Genomic DNA, 21,207 nt, shown 5'->3' on the forward strand with positions numbered 1-21,207 from the left:
GCTGGTTACTAGCTCCCCCCACCCGCTTCCCTGAACCCACATAGCAGTCTCAAACCTCCCCTCTCCCTTAAACCCATATAGTAGTCTCTACCCCCCTTCCCCCACCCCTGAACCCATATAGCAGTCACTACCCCCCTTCACCCCCTCCCCTGAACCTATACAGCAGTCTCTACCCCCCTTCCCCTGAACACCTATACAGCAGTCTCTACCCCCCTCCTCTCCTCCCTCCCTCCTCTCCTCTCCCTCCTCTCCTCTCCCCCCAGACAGCAGACCGGGTATTTCCTCAGCGGCGCCGCATCTCGGAGCTTCGTAGCGCATTGACAAGCGGCTCAGCCGGGCCGCTTGTCATTGCACAGTGGTATGGGACAGCGGGCCAGGCAGAATCGGTTCGCGGGCCGCATCCGGCCCGCGGGCCGCATGTTGCCCACCCCTACTCTACCATGTCGAATGCTGACACCATGAGGCCCAGCACCTGCATTGCCGAATGTATCGACACTTGCGGACGAGAAAGGAAGCAACGAATCCTGTCCTGAAGTTTCAGGAATTTCTCCTGAGACAAGAACAATCTCTGGTTGTGAGTGTCCAACAGTGCTCCCAGATGCACCATGCTCTGAGCAGGGACCAGGGAGGATTTCTTCCAGTTGATGAGCCACCCGTGGGCTTGTAGAAACCGGACCGTCATATCCAGATGACGCAGGAGAAGATCTGGGGAATTTGCCAGGATTAACAAGTGGTCCAGATACGTCAGTATCCTGACGCCTTGACGGCGGAGTACCACCGTCATCACCGCCATAACTTTGGTGAAGACTCGCGGAGCCATTATTAAACCAAAAGGTAACGCCCGAAACTGGTAATGTAGGTTGCCAATAGCAAACCTCAGGTATTGTTGATGTGACACTGCTATAGGAATATGCAGGTAAGCATCCTGTATGTCCAGGGAGACCATGTAGTCCCCAGGTTCCAAGGCCAGAACTATAGAGCGAAGGGTTTCCATACGGAACTTGGAAACCTTCACAAATTTGTTCAGTGCCTTGAGGTTGAGAATGGGCCGGGAGGACCCATTCGGTTTCGGGACTAGAAACAGTGGAGAATAGTACCCCCGGCCCCTCTGAGCAAGAGGCATCTTTACTACGAATCCTGTATCCAGGAGGGTCTGTACCACCGAATGCAGAGTGTTTGCCTTTGTCTGGTCCGACGGGACGTCTGTCTGGCAAAATCGATGAGGGGGTCGGTTTTTGAAGGCTATGGCGTAACCTCGAGTGACGACTTCCCGTACCCAGGCATCTGAAGTGGTCTTCAACCATTCCTAGGTATACCCTAGAAGCCGGCCCCCCACCCTGGGATCCCCCAGGGGGAGGCCCGCCTCGTCATGTGGCAGGCTTATCGGTCTTGGCTGCTGGCTGACGGGCAGCCCAGGCTCTTTTGGGCTTCGGCCTACCAGGTTTGGAAGTGCGGGCCTGCTTATGGTACGCCTGACCTTTTGCTTTACCTGAAGGACGAAAGGGGCGAAAGGACGTGCCTTTGTATTAGGCAGATAGGCAGTAGCCAAGTCAGCCACTATCTTATTTAAGTCCTCCCCAAACAGAATATCCCCCTTGAAAGGGAGTACCTCCAGGGTTTTTCTAGAGTCCAGATCCACAGACCAGGATCTCAGCCACAATATCCTGCGAGCCAAGACTGACGTAGTAGAGGCCTTGGCTGCTAGGATACCGGCATCAGAAACCGCATCTTTAATATAGCGAGAAGCTGTGACAATATATGACAAGCATTGTCTAGCATGGTCAGAGGAGATTTCAGCTTCCAACTCCAAGGCCCATGCTTCAATAGCCTCTGCCGCCCATGTAGCTGCAATAGTGGGCCTTTGTGCAGCACCCGTGAGGGTGTAAATCGCTTTTAGACAACCCTCGACACGTTTATCTGTAGGCTCTTTTAGAGATGTGACGGTAGTGACAGGTAGAGCTGAGGAAACTACCATCCTAGCCACATGTGAGTCTACTGAAGGAGGCGTTTCCCAATTCTTAGACAGCTCTGGCGCGAGGGGATAGCGAGCCAGCATCTTCTTTTGAGGCACAAACTTCGTACCCGGGCTTTGCCAGGGTTCCTGATGTATATCCACTACGTGGTCAAAGTGAGGTCAAACTTGTTTAATCACCTTCTGACGCTTGAACCTATCTGGTTTCTTAGGAGGAACAGATGGCTCGGGATCATCCGTAATCTGCAGAATTAACTTAATAGCCACCAAAAGATCAGGAACATCCACATGTGAACTACCCTCCCCGTCAGCCGTATCCGAGTCAGAACCTGTGGGGTCAGTGTAAGTGCTGTCTTCATCAGACGAGGTGTCAGTGACAGCAGTGGATTGTGAGGAGACGAGCGCTCGCTTAGAGGACCTCTTGGATTTAGGCGAGCGTTGGTCAGACTTTTTAGTAGTCAGGGACTGGTTCAACTTCTTTAATTGAGCAGATAAATCGTCCGCCCGTGGCGGGTTAGCTGCAGGGACCACATACGGTTGTACCAGCATTGGGGATCCCATAGGGGGTGTTAGTTTATGAACTAGCGTATGCAGAAGCGTGGAAAAAGGGGCCCACGGAGGGTCAGTATGTGCCTCCGTTGCCACAGTCCCACTGGGGGGCAAGGAGCCCCCAGAACCAGAGCCCACAGCTGCTATATTCTCCCCATATGTGCCTGTGGCTTCAGCAACACCAGCAGTGTGTTCCGCCCCAGAAGCGTTACCCTCAGAAGCAGACATGATATAACTTGCAGTATGAGGTAACACAGTACAATTATTAGCAGCACTATATCCCTAAACCCAAACCCCTGCGCAGTGTAGTCAGCACCAGCAGAGATAAAGGAGAGATATGGTGACTAAATCCCAGATAAAAATACGTAATACAGTATATCTTTGTGAAAATCCTATATTAAATAACACCTGACGCACCAAGCCCCCTCAGGTTATAGAATATAGGGATAGCAAGTTGAGTTAAAGACACGAGATGGACACCACTCAGCTATCAAATGCACACACAAATAGTCACAGTTTGTACAATGCAGAGGTTATTACAGACAATAATACTGCACTGGACTAGCTTACACAGTCAATAGATATAACACTACACAGTAAGAAACTGGATGTATATCACAGGGTAATTGTACTATAAACCCCTGACTAAATGCACTCTTTCTTACCAACACTGACTTAAAAGGCAGGTAGAATACTTAAGTGTCATGTAAAGTCACAGCACTGACAACCAGGCGGCTTTACATAGGAGGATTTGCCCAAGCAGTCCCAGGAACAGTGAGCTGAGGAGTAATGGCGCCGCAGACACTGACAGGGAGTGAGGAAAGACAGAGATACCGCTCCAGGGCGGGAACACTTGTTGGAAATGGTGCCCTGGGGCTGGGGGAGGGGCTTCAGGTCTAAGCCTTATCCCCCTTGCTGACAAAACCACGGGGTACTGTGGGCGATATTAAAATCGGTTTTCAGCGAAAACCTGACTTGCGCCCATGCCCTGGTGATCTAGTGGGATCGCCTGTATCCACAATGTCCACCGCCAGCGCGCGCGCCCCGCCTCCCACTGACCGCGCCGGATCGCGAGTGGGACCACTTACCACCTCCCGAAGCGCGGCCACGCGATCCTGGAGAGCCCCAGCCGTGTGTGCCTAATGTGAAGTAAACCGGAGCCTCCTGGGGGCATGGCCACGGCGGCTTCAGGGTAGGAAGCAGGGAGAGGGAGCTCCCCGGACGATCAATCCTGACACCATCCTAATCCCCTTACCAGAGCTGTCCTCCTGCAAAATCTGCCTCCTGAGCCTCTGGGGCAGCGGCGGGCGTCCTTAGCAGCCTCCTCCGAGCGTCTCCCCGGCCGCCACTCGTATTTCCGGCCTAGGCCGCCGAAGCATCCCCGGCCTCAATTTGCGGGTGCCTGGACGGGACCCCCCTGCACCCTGAATAATTGTCTGCCTGCACTTGTCCCCCGGTGTCTGGGCTCCTAGGACTGGGAGGGGGGGGGGGGGGGGGTGAGGAGGCTGTGGGACTGGCGGCCATTTTGGAAGCAGCTCCATAGGCATTACTGCACTGAGACACTGAGGAGCTTGTGGGGCTGGCTGCAGTGTCACTGGGCACACTGCCCTGCTCTCTAATAAACTGACACCCCACCGACTCTATATATGCCCCTGGGCACTCCTGACCCACCACACCTGTTTCTTCACTGGCTATTGGGGTGCATTTGATACTACATTTCTTCCTTACTGCTGGACCTTCTGACACTGAATATTTGGGACCTGTGTGCCGCCTGTGCCTGATTAGGTCTGTGTCGTACCTGGCCAGTGGTTCCAACTCTGCTAATATGGTGAAAGACAGTCAACGCGCGGCTGCGGCTAAGTTGGAGAAGTTTGCCCGCCAGTCTACCACCCAGCCGGCACAGTCATCTCCTAAATCGTCCCCTCCTACCCGCCCTGATCCCCCGGCCGGGGCCGCCTCGGACGTGGTTATGCAGCCTTCTGCTCCATCCATTCAGCAGGTACTGGAGGCTATAGCTGCTAGCGAACAACGCTTGTCGGACAAAATGGAAAGGGTGCAGTGCGATCTGTCCTTGTTGCGTCAGGATGTTCAACGTATCCGGGAGAGAGTGGGTGAGGCAGAGACGAGGGTTTCTAATCTGGAGGATCTCTGCGGACCCCTGAAGCAATCCGTGTCGGCAGTCCCTCAGCAGGTTTCCACAATGCAATCCAAGCTTCTGGATATGGAGGGGCGCCTCCGTAGAAACCACGTGCGGTTTGTGGGCCTGCCTGAAAGGGAGGAGGGGGCACATCCTGAAGATTTCTTGGAGTCATGGCTCAAGGAGGCATATGGTGCTGAATCCTTCACCTCCCAGTTTGCGGTGGAACGGGCCCACAGAGTTCCTTTCCGGCCCTTACCTCCTGGTGCCCCACCACGAACTTTCATTGCAAAATTTTTGCATTACAAAGACCGGGACTCTGTGCTACATCTGGGCCGCACGAAGGGCCCTCTGCTTCGAAATGGTGTCCAGGTGTCGGCATTCCCGGAATTTGCAGCGGATGTCCAGAAAGATAGGGCCCAGTTCCTGCCTATCAAGCAGCGCCTTCGTGACTTGAATCTTCCCTACTCGATGCTATTCCCCTCCAGGTTGCGTGTGGTGGCGGACGGGGAAACTAAGTTCTTCGGCTCTCCAAGGGAGGCGGCGGCCTGGCTGGACAGATATGCTCCGGGCGTCCGTCAACTCGCTCCGGACTGATATTCTGTTTCCCCTTCTACATGAACATAAAGCATGCAAGTATATGTCCGGGGAGCACCCTTTTGTCTTGGTGGTTCTGGACTTTGTTGCGTAGTGTTGCATACACTTAGGGTTTCTATTTGCATTGGGACTTTAGGTTTTTATGCTACGCATAAGTTTGTCGTAGGCACTTGGATCTCCAGGGTTGGATTTTGTTAGGGATATGTGTATGCCACTGTTTGGGAAGGTATACGGGGAGGGGGGTTGGTATTTGGGTATTGTTTGTTCCTGTGTGGGATCTGTTTTTCTTTTTTTAGTTTATTGTTTTCTATATTTCTGTGTTTTTCTTTGTGAGGTACTGATGTGTTGTTTTGACTGGTTAGGTTTGTGGCCCGGGGTCTGCGGACGGCAGGGTCTGCGGGATAATGCTTTCTGTGGGCGGGCAGGTGAGCGGACGACTTTGATTGCAGGATCCCTTATCCACCTTGCGAGGTACATATGTGATGTGTCCCAGATGGCCGTACAGACGCCATGCCTGCCTTAAAATTTTTGGCGTGGAATGTCCGGGGTATCAACAATAAAGTGAAGAGGTCCCTGGTGCTTAAAATGATTAAGAAATATGACCCGGACATTGTCTGTTTGAGCGAGACTCATTTAGAGGGAAATAGGCTGCTGTCGCTCCGCAGACCTTGGGTGGGGTGGGCGTAGCATTCCTCTCATTCCTCCTTTTCCCGAGGGGTGTCAGTCATGATAAAAAGAACTGTCCAATTTGAATTGATTACGGTAAATACTGACCCCTATGGTAGGTTTGTGTGCCTGGAATGCAAATTGAATTCCTGTCATTTCTTCCTGCTATCAGTATATATTCCTCCGCCTTTCTCGTATGATGTATTGCAGGAAGCCACCTCATTTATTGCCTCTCCCCCCCCCATGCCCCCATTATTTGCTTAGGGGATTTTAATAACGTGTTGGACGCCACCCTGGACTGATGCAGATCCCCTTCAGCCCCCGGGGTAGGGGGTACCCAGTCTAAATTTGCAGACTTTCTGAGTAATATGCAGTGGGTGGACGCTTGGAGGGTACGGCATCCTGCACTTAGACAGTTTTCGTGCTTCTCCGGCACACATGGCTCATTCTCCAGAATCGACCTGGTCCTGGTCTCCCCTGAGCTCCTGCCCAGAATCTTAGATGTTCACTATGAGGTGTGGGGGGTGTCCGATCATTCACCCTTGCTGTTATCTTTGGAGGTGGAGTGCCAGAGGGGACAGTCGTATTGGAAGTTACACCCATCCTGGTTAGCTCAGTTGGGCGACTGCTCAGACTTGACAACAAAGTGGGAGGGTTTTTTTGCGGATAATGTGGGCTCGGCCCCGGCTCCTGTCGTATGGGACTCATTTAAAGCCTTTCCACGTGGTACACTGATTAGTAAAATTGCTGCACATAAATTGTCATGTAGGGAGAGGACACTTGAATCAGAGTTTAGGGACCTCGAGATCCGTTATCTGACGGCTCAGGCGGCATGGTTGGCTCATCTCTCAGATAAAAATGCGCGCTCCCTTTTGTTTCGGGCCACTAATTTGTACATGCAGGCGGATAGACCGGGAAGCTTGTTAGCCCACTTGGTACATCACGACCGGCCTGGGTCTACGGTTGCGCAGATATCTGGTCCTGATGGCTCCATTGCAGACAACACCCCAGATATTGCGCAATTGTTCCTTTCCTACTTCAGGGATTTGTACGAGTCTCAACTGACGTGCTCTGCGGCGGGCTTGGACATATATTTGAATAGTGTCCCCCCCTCCAGACTCTCCCCCGAGGCTTGCAGTTTTCTGGAGGCGCCTTTGACTTTGGAGGAGGTGTCTGCGGTAGTGGGCATGTCCCTCAGTGGCAAGTCTCCGGGCTGTGATGGCATCCCCACTGAGCTGTATAAAACACATATAGAGTTCTTTGGCCCCAAGTTGCTTACTATGTTTACGGACACGTTTGCTGCTAATCAACTTCCTCCCTCAATGTCCGAGGCTGTTATTATAGTACTGCCGAAGCCCGGAAAGGACCCCAGATTCTTGGAGTCTTATAGGCCAATCTCCCTCATTCCCACTGATGCTAAGATCCTGGCAAAAATATTGTCAGTTCGGCTCAACTCGGTTATTAAGTCCATAATACATCAGGATCAATCTGGCTTTATGCCGGGTATGTCCACGTCCATTAACTTGCGCAGGCTGTATACTATTCTGCAAGCTCCACATATTTTTCCTCGGACTCAGTCGTGGTCTCTTTGGACACGGCTAAGGCGTTCGATAGCATTGAATGGTCCTACCTGTGGGGAGTTATGAAATGTATGGGCTTTGGCCCTAACTTCATACAATGGATCAGACTGCTATATCAAAATCCGTGTGCCAGGATCTTGGTAAATGGTTATATTTCACCCTCCTTTACCCTGTCTCGGGGCACTAGACAGGGGTGCCCCCTCTCTCCTGCCCTATTTGCTATAGCCATAGAGCCTTTGGCCTGCCTGATTAGGACGCACCCGGACATTGGGGGAATCGCCACGGGCCCTTGTGTAGACAAAATTGCCCTTTATGCGGATGACCTACTGCTATTCCTACATGACTATGCTGTTGATATGCCTATTTTACTGCAGGTCATTGAGGAATTCGGCAGCTTTTCTGGTCTCCGTATCAACTGGCCCAAGTCATTTATTATGCCCGTCATTGGTTCTCCTCCCCAGATCCCGAAGCTCTCCTTGCCGCTATGCTGGACAGATCAGTTTAAGTATCTTGGAATTCAAGTCACGAATAACCCTTCTGATTTTATACCCCTGAATTTAGACCCACTGACGCAAATGATTATACGCAAGTCGAGAGCTTGGTGCAAGCTTCCGTTGACGGTAACTGGCAGGGTTAGTCTAATTAAAATGATAATTCTATCCAAACTATTATACATTGTCTTGCAATCCCCGGTATATATCTTTCCGTCCTTTTTTAGGAAACTGAATGGTATATTGTCATCCTTAATCTGGGCCAACAAAAGGCCTAGGATAAAGCTGAATACTCTCACTAGGCTGAAAGCTGATGGAGGTTTAGCCTTGCCCAACTTTCAACTGTACTACTTTGCGTCTCAGTTATCACACCTTAGCACCTGGATACAGAGCGGGGATGCCGGCACTTTACAATGGGCATTTCTCCAGTGCTATTACCCGGGTCTCTCTCCGGTGCAGGTTTTGTTGAGTGGAAAGGTTTCTCGGTACTCTCCCCCTGTTGTCTTCCAGGCCATGAAGATCTGGCTTGCTCTGAGAAATTTGCTTGGGTTTGATGGCTTGGACCCGGATACTCCCCTCTGGCACTCTACTTCACTACCCGAGTTGGGGGCTCTTGATGGTGGGGTGGTGTGGGTTCCATACTCCATTGTCTCCATATCCCAATTGTACAGTGATGGTACGCTGAAATCGTTTCAGCAGTTAAAGGAGGATTTTGGTCTACCTAATTCTTATTTCTTTAGATTCCTGCAACTCCGACATGCTTTACAATTACAATTTCGTGACTCACCCCTGGCGCTCCTTCATTTCCCCATAAAGACCTTTTTAAGCTCGCTGGGACGGGATAGGGTGATTTCTTTTACCTACTCGTACTTATTGGGGACATTTCATGCAGACCCTCTCTCGGGACTTCGTGAGCGCTGGGAGGGTGACCTGGGTCCCATAGGCGAGGAGGACTCGGAGCTTGCCCTGGAGTACCCGGGTATGGTGACTAAGTCACTCCGATTTCAACAAATACAGCTCTTTATTTTGCACAGATCATATATGACACCGGCTCGATTGGCCAGGTTTGGGGCTGGCACTACAGCTGTGTGCCCTAAATGTGGGGCCGATGGGGGATCCTTTTGGCACCTTGTGTGGGAGTGTCCATCCCTTCAGATGTTCTGGTCTGGGGTCAGGTCGATTCTGGAGCACACGGGGATGCCTGGGAGTATGTTGACCTCGAGATTCTGTGTACTGGGAATGGGGGGTGCTGCTGCGGGGTCCAAGTGGGAGGGCCTTTATGCTCGGAGTATTTGTGCCCTGGCCAAAGTGTGCATTGCGCGGTCATGGATGGCCCCGCGTTGCCCTTCTGTATCAGCCTTTAAGGCTCTAGTTAATGACACCCTCCTTAAAGACCGCTATGTATACATGAAAAATAATGCCATTTCCAAATATGAGAAAATATGGTCCCCTTGGACTACATCTGTATACTCCTCCCCTGCTCTTGCGCTATGAGAGTACTGCGCCCTGGGGGCGGTGTGGGTCCTAGGTTCATACAAGGCCGGGTCGTGATATTAATCATTACTTTATATACCTCACCTATTGTATTGTAATACTGATCCTTGATGTTTTTTCTTTTTTTCTCTCTTTTTTCTTTCTTATTTTTTATGTTCTAGAAATTTCTGTAGGCTATGTTACGGCCTACTAGTTGGAGTTGTAATTGGTAAATAATTGGGGAGGAAATAAAAAATGTTTAATATATGAGTTATGACCTGTTTACAGACATTAGATTTTCTTTGCGCCGCGAGCTTAGTAATAGTATGGGAAAAAATTGTACATGTGACGTAATGTAACTTGTTTTTCGAGATCACGTATGCTATAAACTGTTGCATAGCCTGTACTGCATTATCCGATTTCCCATGTCTAATGATATGTCTGTATTGGTGATCCTTTTTTGAATAAACAAACTCTATTAAAAAAAAAAAAACGGAGCCTCCGCTGTAGGTACCCGGCAACCAGGGCTCGGGAGTGTACAGCGCCGCTGGGGAGAGCTGGAGCTGCAGCAGAGAATGTCAGAAGATATTTACCACCGCTGCTGCCCTTGAAGTCTTCACTTTTTACCTCATAAAAAGCTTTTCTTAGGGCTGCCTGTTACTGCAGCACCAACTAACAAACTGAGCTCCTGCGCTGGGAGGCGGGGTTATAGAGGAGGCGGCGCTGTGCATTCTGGGAACAGTCAAAGCTTTGAGCCTGTTGGTGCCTCGGAGCAAGATCCTACTCTACACCCATTGTCCAGACTTGTGGAGCCCAGTGTACCCCGCAGCAGAAAAATCCCTAGTGTGTGCATATGTGTGCGTGTACAGGTAATATAGATTGTACGTAAATGACCAAATATTTTCTGTCCAACGATGTGTAATATGTGTGCACTATAGAATAGCTGTTAATAAGGGTGGTATTCATGTGACCGCCGGTCAGCTGACCGACAGTCACATGACCTCCTCCACCAGCCCGTCGGGTCACTGTCCCGATGGTCGGCATGCCGACCAACAGGGACTATTTCCACTCGTGGGTGTCCACGACACCCATAGAGTGGGAATAGAACCAGTGGCGACCACAGGTCGCCACCGAGCCCGCAGCGTGGCGAGCGTAGCGAGCCCGCAAGGAGCTTGCTGCACTCGCCCCTCCCCGCCGGGATCCCGGCGTCGGTATGCTGCCGGGATCCCGGCGTCGGTAAGCTGACCGGCGGTCAGGAAACCGCCGGTCAGCCGTACTACACCCGTTAATAAACCATTTACATGTAGAGTCTTTGGCCGGTATCCTACTGCCCGCTTTCATTAACTGTTGGTAACTGTTTTGCCGGGGGCTAACCAATTGCCCCCCGAAAAGCTTCCACGAGCCAAGGCTTATCAGGGACAAGAACTCGAAAACCTGTATGTTTTGGCGAGAAAAAAAATGGAGCAGCCCCAACAGAGGGGTACATAGATGGAAATTCTAAGGCCAGCTACACATCAGAATCCTGCATCGGCAAGTGCATGCAGCAGCGCCAACTAGAAGACATGGCTAACGACCACGGAAGTGCGAAAATCCCAGGTACACACTGAACGATCCAACTGATATGCTGTTCCGAATTGGCTGGAAACAATATATCGGGCCAAGATCGCTCTGGTGTGTAGCCGGTCCAACTTGAAGCGCTAAAAACCCAGTATTTATTATTTATTATAATCCTTTATTTATATGGCGCCACAAGTGTTCTGCAACACCTGACAAGGGCCATATTCAGGTATGTTGGCAAACCAAAAAAGCACACTAATAGGCAAAACCATGGTGCACTTCAGGTGGCTCAGATGTAACATGTGCAGAGAGATTTAGATTTGGGTGGGGTGTGTTCAAACTGAAACTGCAGTGTAAAAATAAAGCAGCTAGTATTTACTATGCACAGAAACATTATAACCCACCCAAATCTAAACCTCTCTGCACATGTTACATCTGTTCCACCTGCAGTGCAACATAGTTTTGCCCATTAGTGTGCTTTTTGGTTTGCTAGGAAAGCTGAATAACCCCCAAAGTACCGTATATACTCGAGTATAAGCCGACTTTTTCAGCACATTTTTCTATGCTGAAAAAGCCCCCCTCGGCTTATACTCGAGTGAGGGAGTTTGAGTGACAAGTTTGGCCTGGCAGCCTGGATGACAGATAGATTTTCCAGCCAATCTTACGGAGGTGAGGGTGGAGCCTCTGGTGAGTGGCGGGCGGCTTTATGTATATGTGTGTGACTGAGGGAGGGTGGGTACGCCCCCGGTGTGACTGAGGGAGGGTGGGTACGCCCCCGGACAGGGTCCTCCTGCAACTCCCTCCATCAGGAAGGAAGACATTGCCGCCATTCCCAATGCCGCTCTCTTGGTAAGTGCGAGCTGCTCCGCAAGCTGTCAGTCAGTGCAGGGTGAGCTGAGGCGCGTGGCGCGGGCCGCAGCCCGTCCCGCGGGTCCCGCCGCCTGGGAAGACATCGCCTCCGCTGCCGCCTGCCGTGCTTGGTGAGTGAAAGACCAAGAGCAGCAGGCTGTCACGGCAGGGTGAGCTGAGCTGTGGTGGCGCAGTCCGCAACTCCCGCCGCCCGGCCCGGGAATACATTGCCGCCGGGCCCGGCCCGTTGCTGCCCGCACTCGGTGTGTTAGAGATGGTGCAGAGTCTGTCAGGGGGGGCACTGGCTGCTAAACACAGACTGACTCTCACTCTTAGTCAGTCTGTGTGTAATACGCAGTCGCCGTCCACGCGGAGCAGGAGCTCCATACTGTTTGTGTGTGCACTGCAGCACTGTGTGACATCATGTGAGACTCTGTAAGTCACAGCCCCTAATGCAGTAGAATTAAATGTACTGTTCATGTTTTTTAATATCTATGTGGCCTTTATCTTGATTAAATGACACTGGGGGCATATGTGTTTCTGGCACTATGGGGGCATGTTTTTATCTGGCACTGGGGGCACAGCCCTAGCAACAAGCATTACCCCCTAGCAACAAGCATAACACCTACCGCATGAAACCCCTGGCAATGAGCATGACACCCTGAGCATGAAAACCCCTGGCACCGTGCATTTCCCACCCTAGGCTTATACTCGAGTCAATAATTTTTCCCAGTTTTTTGTGGTAAAATTAGGTGCCTCGGCTTATATTCGGGTCGACTTATACTCGAGTATATATGGTACATAAACAAATGAGCGAAACAAGAAAACAGCGACAAAGTACAAGACAATATAGGACAAGTACATGGCATATAAACATTTCTGCATCAGCAGACAGGACACTGAAATAAGTGTCGGGGGGACAAAAACCGAGAGTTTATCTGCCGTTACAGGGAGTATGGACTTTAGTAAGAGAAGAAAAAGCACATAAGGGTTGAGGGCCCTGCTCGTGAGATCTTACATTAGAAAGAAGAAGGGAAGACAGACAGGGGTGACACAGTGAGCATGGAACAGGGTGTTAGGATGACAGATGGCTGGATTTCATGAGTATAGTATTTCAAATACAACATGAATTGAAAAAAAAAATGTTTTATTTTATTCTTTGTTCACTGGCAAAATGTTTTGAAACTTCTAAAAATAGAGTTTCTGTAACATCTCACATACCATCCTTCGCTTACTTTACATTATAGCTGTATTGTGTATTGAAATTTGTGGTGCTAATTGTCACTTGTGCTCCGTTTAGTTTTGGTTACTGTGATGTTATGTCGTGTTTACCCAGTATTGTTCTAATGTGCAATGTATATACGGCGCTGCAAACCTCTTGAAACTGTTGTTTTGAAAGCCATTATAATAGGATTTTAATACCTACCGGTAAATCCTTTTCTCTTAGTCCGTAGAGGAAGCTGGGGACTCCGTAAGGACCATGGGGTATAGACGGGATCCGCAGGAGACATGGGCACACTATAAGACTTTGAATGGGTGTGAACTGGCTCCTCCCTCTATGCCCCTCCTCCAGACCTCAGTTAGAAAGCTGTGCCCAGGGAGACGGACATTTCGAGGAAAGAATTTATTGTTTAAACATGGTGAGTGTCGTACCAGCTCACACCACGAACATACCGCAGAACGTGTCATTCAAAAGAATACCAGCCAACGGCATGAACAATGCACAGCCACATGCTGAGAGAATATGTAACACAACCAATAATAAGACACAGCATGCTATGGCATGAACAACGTCAGAAACAGCCTGACAGAAAAGAAACACCACAAGAGTGTAACCATAACCAATAACTGCAGACACAGTACGCACTGGGACGGGCACCCAGCATCCTCTACGGACTAAGAGAAAAGGATTTACTGGTAGGTATTAAAATCCTATTTTCTCCTACGTACTAGAGGATGCTGGGGACTCCGTAAGGACCAAAGCTCACGACCGGGCGGGAGAGTGCGGACGACTCTGCAGCACCGATTGAGCAAACAACAGGTCCCCATCAGCCAGGGTATCAAACTTGTAGAGCATAGCAAAAGTGTTTGAACCCGACCAAGTAGCCGCTCGGCAAAGTTGAACCGCCGAGACTCCTCGGGCATGCGCCCAAGAAGAGCCCATTTTCCTACTAGAATGGGTCTCCATCGACTTCAGTAACGGCAATCCAGCCGTATCACAGATCCAGCAAGTAGCAGACTGCATAGACGCAGGCGCCCCAATCATGCTGGGAGCAAACCAGATAAACAGAGCCTCCGTTTCCCCAATCTGAGCCAAATTGGCGACCTAAATATTCAAAGCCCTGACTACATCGAGAAACTTTGAGAGTCAGCTAATGCCTAAGTAACCACCGGCATCAAAATAGGCTTATTTCTGCGAAACCCAGAAACCACATTTGGCAGACCTATTATCCGAGTTCTCCATTCCTCTCTATCCACATGGAAGATCAAACAGGGCTCTTGCGAGACCAAGCCGCTACTTCGGACACCCGCCTTGCGGACGCCAAAGCCAATAGCATGACCACTTTCCAAAAGAGAAATTTTAACACAACCTTTCACAAAGGTTCCAAACAGTGTGACACAAGAAAACGCAACACCACGTCAAGGTCCCACGGTGCCAATGGGGGCACAACTGGAGATTGGACGTGCAGTACTCCTTTCACGAAGGTCCAAACTTCCTGAGAGGTTGCCAATTCTTTCTTGAAAGAAAATTTATAAGGGCAAAACCGCACTTAAATGAAGCCTAACTTTAGGCCTGCACCCACACTTGCTTGTAAAGAATGGAGAAGAACGACCCAGCTAAAATTCTTCCGTAGTAGCCTTCTTGGATTCACACCAAGACACATATTGTCTCCAAACCCGGTGGTAAGGCTTTGCCGTTATTTCTTTTCTAGCCTGAAGAAGTGTGGAAATGACTTCACTGGGAATACCCTTTCTGGCTAGGATATGGCGTTGAACCGCCACGCCGTCAAACGCAGCCGCGGTAAATCTTGATACACGCCCAGATCTTGCTGTAACAGTTTCTCACGTAGAGAAAAAGGCCATGGATCTTCTATGAGTAAATCTTGAAGAACTGGATACCAACCCCTCCATGGTTAGACCTTCCGAAGAGTGAAAACGGATGGGACACATAGACCCACTGAAAAGACCCAAGGTGTCCCGAGAACGTCCACTGCCATAGCTTGAGTGTCCTTTGACCCGGAACAATATCCCTGAGATCTCTCGATGAGGCGAGACGCCAGCCTGTCGACTTGAGGCACTCCTCCAAGACTTGTCACTTCAGTGAAAGCTTCTCGATGACGACTGTATTTCTCCCGGATGGAGATCTCGTCTGCAGAGGAAGCTATTTCTCAGTCGTTCACATCCGGAACGAAGGCTGCTAATATAGCGTTTTCCAGTCTTTTCACCCAGCGGAAAACCTTTTTCGGCTTCTGCCCTTGCCGCTTTGCTCCTTGTTCCGCCCTAGCGGCTTACTTACACCACTGCTGTCAAATAGTCCGACAGAATTAACACGGGCACATTATGAATCACATGTTCATTGAAAATAGCTCTTAATTCAAGAAAGTTTATTGCAGACAAACTTCCCAGCTTGACCCTTTCCTCTGGAAATAATTCCCTTGCAAGGACTGCTCCCCAGTTTCGGAAATCTGCATGTATGGACACCAGGATCTCCTGGATTCTGAACCTTCGTCCCTCTAGGAGGTGAGAACAGAATAGACACCACAGGAGCGATATCCTGGCCATTAGGATTATATTCCGGCGCATGTGCAGGTGAGACCCGGACTACATTTACTCTTAGGCCGCACCCATTTTCTTCATCAACGGAACATATTGATGGATTGTCACTGCAAATCGGATCCGACTCCGGATCCTCAGACCTCTTTCCACAGGAACACACAGAACGTCTGCGTCGTTGTGTTGAAGAAGAGTCAGAGAGAAAACAACGATTTTCACAACTTGTGTCTTGACCTCGCCTTAATCAGGAGAGTGTCTGGGTAGAGAATAACGATGGCTCTTACTATTGAAAGAATACCCTCCTACTGCCATCCCTCCGGTGAAATGGCAAAGACAATCCTGGATATCCACCCAGGTAAGCTGAATGTGGAGAAAAATGCATTTAAATCCCTTTCTATCTTTACGTGCTGGAGCTCCGTGGTCTGAGAGATCCCATCCTGTAGTTTAACTGCGTAAGGAGAAATCTGTTTTCCTTTTTTTTTTTTCTTTTAAAACAGGGACAGCAGGACACTGCCCTGAAACTGACGCAACTCTGGTATGGCGTCGCGTACTACCTCCCCTTCCAGAGGGGAAACGGCAAGATCTATTTGAAAAATCAGTGAGGGTAAACATCTGTAAACGCCAGAATGTCCCTTTTTGGATTCTATAATTAACTCACAGGTCCAAGTCCATTCCAGGACTGACTGAAAAGTAGTAGACGAGTTCCCACCGGAGTGGGCTCCAGCCAGATAGACTCAGCGACATGCGATGGATGTGGTAGAAACAGAAAACGACATCCCCTTCTGCGAACCTAACAAGGCTGCAGAACTCTTACCTTTTTACCTCCCAAGAGAAAAAAGAACAGTATTGAACAGGTTAAAATGACTGCATTGCACAACAGAATGCGTCATCAATCGTTGTGAAGGAGTCTAACTCACGAAGTTAGATCTACCAGTGGTATCCGCCGAGATTGACTGAACTGAGGCATCCCCAGACAGCTGTATACCGTCCCAGGAAGAAACTGCAGTATCTCTCGGAGTCAGCCTCAGCATTCCCCCGGCCACACCTCCTGCCGTCGCACGGCAGCCTGCTGCAATGTTATAGAGAAGAATCAACAGAAGAAACCTCCCCTCTCTCTTTAGGATAATTCTATAGGATGCCTTTCCGAATATAAACACTCCCCCATGTGCATGTAATGCAAAATAACTCTAAAGCATAGAAATAATATATCACTTAGCTTCCTGTGTACGATCCTTTGTGACAGGGCCCCGTGTCGACCAGGAGTTGACTTTCACAGTATTCTATCAGCAACGGGAAAAGAATAAACATTCAAACTCCTTGTGAGGATCTGAGACCAACTCGTCACGGCCGACCTAAAGCTTTATCAACAGAGCGACCAGCACATGAGAAGGAATACTTTTACTTCAGCATTCATTATAAATCATAATATGAATATACATAATGTAATACACATATATCATATATATATATATATATATATATATATATATATATATATATATATATATATATATATATATACGGATTGTCCGGAACCGGCGGGTCCCTAGTGACATTAATGTGTTCTGAATGTGTATGACCATGTACTGAATGCCCCGATTGTGGATCTAACAGGAAATCTTATGGTCGACAGAAAACCTAGTAGTCGTCGACAGCAGGGAGTAGCAACCAGGCAAAATAACATTCTTGCGAATGTGAGAGCAATGGTGCGCAGCGCGACCGCTGCTTGATACTGGCGGGGGTATGGTACACGGTGCCCGGGCACCGAATATGCGACTTATGCCAGTGTAGAGACCGTCAGTAACTTGCTGCCCAGGGCGCTCATCCCCCAGCGCCCTGCACCCTGTGAGTGCCGTTGGTGTGTGGGAGCAGGGAGCGCAGCGCGACCGCTGCGTGTTACCTCCGTTACTGAAGTCTTCTGCCGTCACTGAAGTCTTCTGTGCTTCTATTTTTATTTTTTTATTTTTTTATTTTTTTATTTTTTTATTTTTTTATTTTTTTTTATTTTTTTATATTTTTTTATATTTTTTTATATTTTTTTATATATTTTTTTATTTTTTTATTTTTTTTCATATATTTATTTTCTATATATTTATATTATTTCATATATTGGCTTTTGATCCTAATATTTTAGCATGACACTGAGATTTATACATAGGTATTGAGAAATATATTAGACTCTTTCACTTCAACTCGATTTCTATGGGTGAATAGTTGGAAATTCATCAGCTGTTTCTGTTTAGACAATTAACGGGGAGCTTTAAATACAGCCAGATGAGGACTCCCTTTTATTACACTTCCTCTGATGAAACGACCAGTGCCTACGGTCGAGAAACGCGTTAGGTTGAACGGCTCTGGAGTGATCCACGGTTATACACCATCTCTCTGCGATTGGGAGACGAACGGACATCACCAACAGCCCTAACCTGCCCATAACCGCCACAGTTATTTTCCTCTTTAACATCCCAGCCTAAGGATTACCCAGCTGCACTGTCGGAGGAGCACCCAGGCAGTGCAGCACTGAACGGCTTGTGGATTGGTAACGGCGGAGGTCCGGTGAACATCCGGCCGGACGGACGGCTATTGCATTCACTGGCACGGGTGAGACTGCTACGAGTGATACGGGGTTTATTCATTTATACATTATCCCGTCATTATAGCTACCCACATATATGGCCTCGTTGGGCTAGGTGCTATTTGAGTCATTCGGGACTTTGTTCCAGTATTTTTTGTTCACATTTATCATCTTGTTGCGGGACTGCATTATCACGGCATTGGCTGCCCACATTAAACAGCTGCCTAAGGCTAGGTGCTTTTACCGAGACTTTCATTAGTTTTTGGTCTAAAAGACGGGACTGGTGTCTATTCATTAGCTCCAACATTTAGCAATTACATCAGCAGCCGTATGAGGTTAATTCCCTCACGAGACTTTTGGATACATATATAACGGCTAACTATTACTATTTTAGACTGTTGTTGGAAGAATCCTGAGCTCTTACCATCTATGCAATTATATGATATCTTCTAGACAACAATCTTTCATTTTTCTATTCGTTCTTTTGATACATCCTATTTGTGCACAATTTATTAAGTATTAATTAAGGCTGGCCAGCCATTGTTCTTCAGGATTATATATATCTGTATCCATTATTGATCCTTTAGAATATTAATCATATATGAGAACAACTAGTTGGTAATATATTTTATGATTATGTTGTTTTATTTATTTTAAATTTATTTGTAATATCCTACTGTGGTCACTCCGAGGAATATATATTTGAATTGAATATTTTTTAATAACTACAATTACTATTTAATAAAATAGATTAATATATTTTTAGTTTGGCTCTTCCTTTTGCGCACGTTTTGGTTCTTTTATCTTGTTACTTCTAATACTCACCCGGCTTCTTTCTTCTGGCTTCTGTGAGGGGGTTGACGGCGCGGCTCCGGGAACAAGCAGCTAGGCGCACCAAGTGATCGAACCCTCTGGAGCTAATGGTGTCCAGTAGCCTAAGAAGCAGAGCCTTTGAACTAAGAAGTAGGATTGACTTCTCTCCCCTCAGTCCCACGAAGCAGGGAGCCTGTAGCCAGCAGGTCTCCCTGAAAATAAAAAACCTAACAAAGTATTTTAGAGAAACTCATTAGAGCTCCCCTAGTGTGTGTCCAGTCACTCCTGGGCACAGAGTCTAACTGAGGTCTGGAGGAGGGGCATAGAGAGAGGAGCCATTTCACACCCATTCAAAGTCCTTATAGTGTGCCCATGTCTCCTGCGGATCCCGTCTATACCCCATGGTCCTTATGGAGTCCCCAGCATCCTCTAGGACGTAGGAGAAAAGTTGATTTGGCCACTATTAATGCGTCTTTTCCACACATTTATGGCAGCACCCAGGGAAGTGGCAGTCTTCTCCCGAAACCAAGATAGTCGATGCGAAACCGCCAAAATCTGGATAGTGCTGTTTCACAACGGTCATTTTGGACTCAGGACAAGTCTGCCTCCTTCCCCGGGAGCAGGCCAAGATGTGGGGAGGAGACAGTGTTACCCAGGGGAGTAATCTCTGTCCGGGGAGTTGGGGGTCTGGTGGTCTATGTCCCAGAGTGGGGATAAGGAGACAGAAGCACACCCCTTACCAAGCACTTGAACACGACTATGCTTCAGCCCCCAGTGGGAATGATGGGGACTGCAGTCTGAAGAGCTAATTAGCTTTTTGTAGGAGATTTCACACAGACATTAGGTAGTAGCTATATAGCAGTGATACACAAAATAATGCAGAAACTGTAGACACTACATAACTGTATGAAAAGGCACCTAGTGTTCACTCTAGGTCAGTGGTTCTCAAACTGTGTGCTGCGGCACCCTGGAGTGCTTAATGACCCTTGCAGGGGTGCCCTGGGTTGGTGGTCAAGTACCAATTAAAATTATTAATGGTCAATGTAATGGGCAAAACCAGTGCTGGTGGCTGTCAGTCATAAAATATGTGGCCAAACAGAAGCGACTCTTGTCCTTCACCACACAACTGAACCTAAGGATGACATATAAACACAATTTACTAAATGTAATATTTCTTTAAAAAATTTCTCAATAAGAAACTTTTGACCTAGGGGTGCAGTGAAAAATATTCTGATACTCTAGGGAGCAGTGATTCAAAAAAGTTTGAGAACCACTGCTCTAGGTACAGGGTCCCTATTAGCGAGAAGGGCATATTGTAGTTTTGATGGGCCTATATTTAGATGTGATGCATCACTACAGCCACCGTAGCTTTACATGTACTATTTTGTTTTTGAAAATTAAAAGATGTCCTTCTCACTGATCAGCACCTACCTACAGTGACCACTAAGGGCCTGGTAAATATGGTTCTCATGTACTAAGGAGGAAACTCAATTCCAGCAAAGGGTGCAAAGTGCCATTGCATTTAAACGTCGGCAACGGGACCGCATATCATACCCTTCGCCCAGGAGGCCAAATGCCAAATTCGCACAAAAGTGATCGCTACCCTATGGGACAGTGAATACTTTTGCGCGAAAATATTTATTCAAAGATCCATTTTATACAATGCTTACAGGATTGAGAGTAGGTTATCTTTGTATTATTCTTAATTAGTAGCTTAAAGAACTTCATTACTGATCTCCATAGCAGCTAATTGTTGTAGAATGGTCCAAAACAAGTGTGAACAGGAAAATCAACTTAGAACTTTGTATAACTTAGTCTACTTAACCAAATGATTTAATATTGCAATAAAAAAGGAAATAATGTCTCTGTACTTTACACAGCATGAAATCCCCACTGCATGGCACTGATTTTGTAGCACCATAAAAAGAAATGCTAAAAATAATAAACATAACAAGACAAAGCAGCATATAAAGGACTAGCACAGGGTTTTCCAGGTGTGCCGCTGGAGAAGAGGAGCAGAGCCATGCCCACCAGCTGCTAGAGAGAGCCCTGATGTCACAACGCTGACAGGAGCCAACGGAGGAACACAGAATGACGAAAAGATCAGCGAAAAGTACAGACTTGGGAGATTTTTTTTTTTTAAATCTTGTTCAGTGTGCCGCGAGTTGAAAAAA

The 21,207-nt window shown here is 48.2% G+C and overlaps 1 protein-coding gene across 5 annotated transcripts in view; it reads right to left on the reverse strand.

Moving 5' to 3' along the window:
• Positions 1-21,207, reverse strand: part of THADA (THADA armadillo repeat containing) — a 1,252,206-nt gene that overhangs the window by 1,099,227 nt on the left and 131,772 nt on the right. The gene's annotated exons all lie outside the window — the stretch shown is intronic.

The sequence above is a fragment of the Pseudophryne corroboree genome, chromosome 4 (assembly GCF_028390025.1).
Source record: "Pseudophryne corroboree isolate aPseCor3 chromosome 4, aPseCor3.hap2, whole genome shotgun sequence".
Lineage (NCBI taxonomy): Eukaryota > Metazoa > Chordata > Amphibia > Anura > Myobatrachidae > Pseudophryne > Pseudophryne corroboree.